This window comes from Oncorhynchus nerka, linkage group LG10 (genome assembly GCF_034236695.1).
Source record: "Oncorhynchus nerka isolate Pitt River linkage group LG10, Oner_Uvic_2.0, whole genome shotgun sequence".
Lineage (NCBI taxonomy): Eukaryota > Metazoa > Chordata > Actinopteri > Salmoniformes > Salmonidae > Oncorhynchus > Oncorhynchus nerka.
In genome coordinates, this window is record NC_088405.1 from 42,622,886 (window position 1) to 42,628,891 (window position 6,006).

General features: G+C 41.5%; 1 long non-coding RNA gene across 2 annotated transcripts; it reads left to right on the forward strand.

The window, feature by feature from the left end:
- The first annotated feature begins 7 nt into the window (after positions 1-7).
- Positions 8-5,398, forward strand: LOC115135345 (uncharacterized). 2 transcript variants are annotated; one of them, XR_003864484.2, is made up of 4 exons: positions 8-120; positions 2,504-2,650; positions 4,815-4,959; positions 5,115-5,398. It is a non-coding gene; the product is annotated as an uncharacterized LOC115135345 (long non-coding RNA). The 2 variants fall into 2 exon arrangements; XR_003864485.2 differs by lacking the exon at positions 2,504-2,650 and having other exon boundaries at positions 16-120.
- The last annotated feature ends 608 nt before the right edge of the window (positions 5,399-6,006 follow it).

Here is a 6,006-nt window from a genome sequence, read left to right on the forward strand (position 1 = left end):
CTCAGTTCTAATATTACTCCTGCTGCATTATTCAGACAGACACAGAAGGGTGCACACACACTCAAGCACATGCACAAACACACATAAGTTTGCCATAGCCCACTTCAGGTTACTAGCCAGGTATGTAAAACTATTCTACTCTTGTTTTCAGGTAAACCATTCCCTAGCCTTCTGCACCCAGAAAAGACTACAAATGCTGTCCGTATCATTTTAGAACAGCAAATTCTGTGGACACCAAACTCTAGAGCTGTGTTTCGAATATTCATACTAAGTGCACTAACCGTACTATTTGTGATGTAAATTGAGTATGTAGTATGCCTATTGGTTATAGTATGGATAGAGTTAGTATGCCAAGAGTTCTAGGATGTCGTACTAAATTCGGCAAAATACGAAGAATACCAGCTCTGGACACTCTGTGCTTTTAGGGCCGATAATACAATTCTTCCGAAAATGGGCGTGGCTTCACAACATTTTCAGATTTCAAGAAAATGGCAGAAAATATGCAGCCGAAGGCCGACGAGAGCGGATACAATCTCTTTGCTTTAAGTAATTATGACAAATGTTAAGAACATTTTCAGCAATGTAAATAAAGTAATGACTTTTTCAAATCAGTTAGGTTGGCTGACAATTTGTTAGCTACGTTATCCTCGTAGCATATCATTACAGCAGTACGTACTGGTATGTTAGCTAGCTACCTAACGTTAGTTGGCTACTAATACATTGAACTGCCAGTATATTAACTATATGTCATTCTTACCTTAGCTAAGTGGTATAGTTGTTGTGCGTTCTCAATGGTCATTGTTAATTCGCTCTGGCCTTCTACTCCGATTTCAGAGCACTCGTGTCTGAGTGTGCCAGAGAGCAGAATAACTGATGAATTTACAAACGCTCAACATCCGTTGAATATGGCCGGTGTCAGTAAACGTCGGCAAATAGGGTAATTCAAAATTGTTGCCAGCAGCACAGTTACAGTCACCAAAGCTCCAAATAACATGAAATCAGCCTATCCAGCTCTGCTAGGGGGAATAACATACATATACTCATTAGTATGTAGTATACAGTATGTTAGTATGGGTATTCGAACATAGCTCAGGTGTTGTTAGAACATTGAGCTGGTCATTACCTGAGTCTCGTCTCTGTCTGTCCATGGGTAGAGTCTTGGAAAGGTTAATCACAGACACTACTCCATCTGTCTACTGCTCGGTACCACTATCTGGAATGCTGACCGGACACACAAACATTCAGAGTCAACACACACACACACAGTGAGAGAGAGAGAGTCTGAGAAAAACTACAACAGAAAGTCAACAACTATCTCACACCATGACCCTCACTCCACTTACAAGATGTATTCAACAGCCTGAATGCTCAGTCGGTCAGTCATATAATTGATAATTGTGAGAGGCATTCAGATGATAATGATAGCGCTAATGCTCTATACCCAGAGTTGACACCAGCATAACAGAGCAGTGATAGTCTGGAGCTATAGAAGGCTATGCTCAGGACTGATGATGCTACTAAATAGAAGAGACTATTACCTGCCACGTCATCTCAGACAGAGAGAGAGAGATGCCTTTCAGTCCTCAATAGCTCACTGTGGAGATAGGAGACACACATACACACACACACACACACACACACACACACACACACACACACACACACACACACACACACACACACACACACACACACACACACACACAGACCTACATACACATAGGCATCCACACACACAGAAAGAAACACACAGCTCGGAGACAGTGGTACGAAATGCAGACACAGGTCTTCACATAGTGTGGGGTGAGAATCATGTGCTTCCTCTCTCTCTCTGTCTCAGGAAGTGGGTAGTCAGCATGGAGAAGTGAATGTGCAGCCCTCTGGCTAAACACATGTTGGTTCCTCTGGGTATTAATAGACAGTCCATACAGACAGTCGTAGCATTTACATTCTCATTTTCGTCTGGCAAACCCCCATCTTCCTGGGAGAGTTACTGGGTGTGCAGGATTTAGTTCCAAGTCCAACCCTGCTCTTACACCTAACTCTAATCAGCTGCTCATCAGGATCTTGATGAGCTGAATCAGGTGTGTTAAAGCAGGACGGGAAAAAAGCTTGCACATCCCATCGTTCTCCAGGAGGAAGGTTGACCACCCCATGGTTGCAAAACCTGCAAAAATATCTGTTCTGTTCTGAAAGAGAGGTGGAGTGATCTGCGGTGCTGGAAGTGGCTCAGTTGAGTCGGAGAAAATAGGAATCTGCTTTAATTTTCAAGAGGTGCCATCATTGTTGACCAATCACAATAGCAAACGTAGCCTGCATGGTGATACGTCAGCACCAGTGGAGGTTCCTCATAGGAGGAACAGGAGGATCATCCTCCTCAGTGAATGTCATAAAAATAAAAATACTGAAATATTAAAAAATGTATATTTTTTTAGATAAAACTATACTAAATATATGCATGTCACCATAAAATGTATAAAACACACCGTTTTGCACTCTGTAGGGTAGCACAATGGTGTATGCGGAGGACAACTAGCTTCCGTCCTCCTCTGGGTACATTTAGCCTACTCAAACACCCGGCTCAAACAGAGGGATGCTATGTTAGTTAGCTGGCTATGACTATCCAAAACTGGAGCTCTTCTAGGTCAAGGTAAGCTAATGTTTTACTAATTTATTGTCACCGGGGCCCACCGGTGTAACTGCTAAACTGCTTAGTGACTGTACACTGTACTGCATGATTGTAGCGGGTTTACTAACGCATTAGTTCTAATAGTTACAGTATGTTTAGTATGACGTTACGTTAGCTAATATGGTGACAACGATGTAGGTTGTGTGTAGTTGTCAACATTTATGATATGGTTTGGCTTTGCCACGTTTTTTTCGCCTGGTTACAGGCAGCTGATGTGTTGTGCATTGAAGTCCACAAGCGAAGGGAAAAGGTGAGAGGAAGAGAGAGCGTAAACGTGAGAAGGAATACAACGTTGCTGCTATGAAAGTGACCTGTCTGATCAGGAGTGTATTCATTCCACCGATTCTGTTGAAAAACTTTTCTTAGAACGGAAGCAAACGGAACGAAACGGGGCTAAGCACACCTGAATGTGGCCAATAGAAACTCTCGTTTGCAACTGTTGGACAAATGATTACACCCTAGATCAGCTAGATGCAGCCAAGAGTGTGGTTGATTCTGATATTTTCCAATTGGGAAACTCTGAGGTCATTTTTCTACAACGTCTTTCTAAGTCGGAAATTTCCAAGTTGTCTTGAAAGCTTCATAAATTTCCCACTCTAGCTATTTAGCTGGCTAACACTATCTGTTAACAGAGTTTACCAATAAAAATCTATTTTTGGATGAGTAATTTCTGTTGCATGTAAATACATGTATGCATGCTTATCAGTGGAGGATCCTTAGAGGAGGAAGGAGAGGACCATCCTAATCAGTGAATTTCAGAAGTTAAAAAAATAAATAAAATACATTAAAAAGTTATCCTTTAAGATAAAACTATACTCAATATATTAAATAAAACACACTGTTTTGCAATGGCCTACAGTAGTCTCAACAGCACCCTCTAGGCTAGCATGGTGTAGCCGGAGGACAGCTATTTTCTGTCCTCCTCCGGCTATATTGACTTCAATACAAAACCTAGGAGGCTCATACTTCTCACCCCCTTCCATAAACCTACTTGGTAATTTGACGATTTCCGGAGGATGTCCAACCAATCGATGCTTTTGCAGTATGAACTGACACGTTGTCCATCCAATCATAGGAACAGATCATTAATCTAGTGTGGTGTATTGGGGTTGGGCTTTAGAACATCATGGGGGTCCTATGTGTGGAGAAGCTTGGTGAATCGGTGACATTGTTGGACAGTTAGAGTGAGATAATATCCCCAAAAAACTATTAGATTAAAATGAATTTCTTCAAATTACAGGAAACAAATTAGGTAAATTATACATATTGTTTTCTTGGTTTTAGAACTTCATTTTTGTGTTGAGTTGATTTATTTCAGTTTGCTTTGCTAACTTTAGTAACAAGAAGCTAGATAGCTACCAGAGTGCAGTTTTCTCTGCCAGCATGCCTTCCTACAACAATGTAGCGCGTTTATTTGTTGTTTATTTTATTGCCCAGATCAGATTCAAGCTTCTGGGAAAAAACTGCATCGATCATGTAATGCACAAAGGTCTGCATATTCCAACTGTGCAACACAATGAGAAGGTACTGTAAGAATAAACTGGGATGTTCTCAAGCAGTTTATCGACACTACTGTATTTCTGGCCAAGTAATTTTGGGCTTTTCGGGGGCACGATGAAAGGGAAGTTCCTCTTACAAGGAGCTTGCAGAGGAAATTGCACTTTACAATGCTTTACTTACTGAGCATGTGGAAGATCCCACGGTCTTCTCTGGAATGTCGAAATCAATTCAGAATGATTTAATAGCTTTCATTGCATCATCCATTAAAAGTGAGATTAAGAGGTTGACTCAGCGCATTTTTTCGCATGGCAAATGGATTAAACCACAGACATCAGCTGTAGCTCGCAGTTGTCATTTTTCATCAGGTATGCGGATGATCAGGTTTCTGGGCTACCTTGATACGTCAAGAGGGCGAGATGCGCAGTTTGAGTTTGACTCTGTGAATTCTCAGATGTCTGAGTTTAATTTAATGGAGAAACGTGCTTGCCCATTATGAAGACGTTGCTGTAGGACTGTAACCGCTAGTTCTATTTGCAGCGGAGTAAATTACTTTATGGAGAGCGAATTACATTTTCAAATCAGTGATTCATGTGTAACTCGATGTATCTGCTATTTGTATTTACAGCTAAGTCCCCTCCTGTTCCCTGATTAAGCCATGATGGCCCTCTCCACTCCACTACCAGTGTCAACACTCTCCTGACATGAACTGAAGCCATGTCTCATGTGCCCTCTCATCCACTGGTGCATTGAATGTTTCATCTCCATGCACTGTGAGTAGCCCTGTCAATTGACTACATACAGTGATGAGAGAAAATCAGATAAACACCATCACATTATTACACATCAATGGGATTTAAAAAATCTTTGCTTGGACTAATTAATTCTTAGCTTTTTTGTCTAACTGTGTTGTGTTATGTCTTCCCAGTCAAATCTTGTCCTGCCCTCAGTGGAAGAGTTGAGCTCTTCTCCAACACCATCCATCCATGATGAGCCTGTCCTGCACTGAAGCCTCTGAACACCTCAACCCCTGTCCTGGACTGAAGTCAAGCCTCCGAACACACCCCAACTCATAGTCTCATTCAATCACTGCTGTGATATCTTCCTAACACTAAGTAGTCATCTCATTGCCCATAATATTTTAATATACATGTCTTTATTAAATGTTTTAGGTTAAAATCATTTCTTTTTTAAAACACGCATTATCACTTCCGTTGCGGTCTGCATCTATACCGTGGGTCTCTCATTCACCTCCATTTTTTAAATCACTAGCCTCCGCTTATGGTGTTCTAGCTATTCACTTTTCACACTTTGTTAATGTTTGTTTATTCCGTTGCTATGGTCACCGGCAGCAGTCCAAGACAATAATCACATCATGACACATACAATCCCCTCTGATCCTGGAAACTCAACCAGACCAGCTCACCAATAAGACAGAGATAATTAACATTATACGATTTGATTGGCTAATGGAAAAGGACCAGATGGAATGGAATGCCAGGAACAGAGGCGATGCCACGTCAGAAAATTGCTACTGCTAGAATCCATAATGCCGATTTAGGGAGTGTGTGTGTGTGTGTGCGCATGAGAGAGTGCAAGTGAGTGTTTGTAAGCGAGTGACGAGAGAGAGAGAGTGGTAGAGAGTAGAATGGATGTTAGGTCTTCTGGCCTCCTCAACCTGTACAGACTGCTTTCTCCCATCTTAAACACTCTGTATATAGAGCAGGCCATGCAGAGGACATTCAATAATATTGCATGTGACACAAATGGCTAAATTGCTCAGATACAGTGCCTTCGGAAAGTATTCAGACCCCTTGACT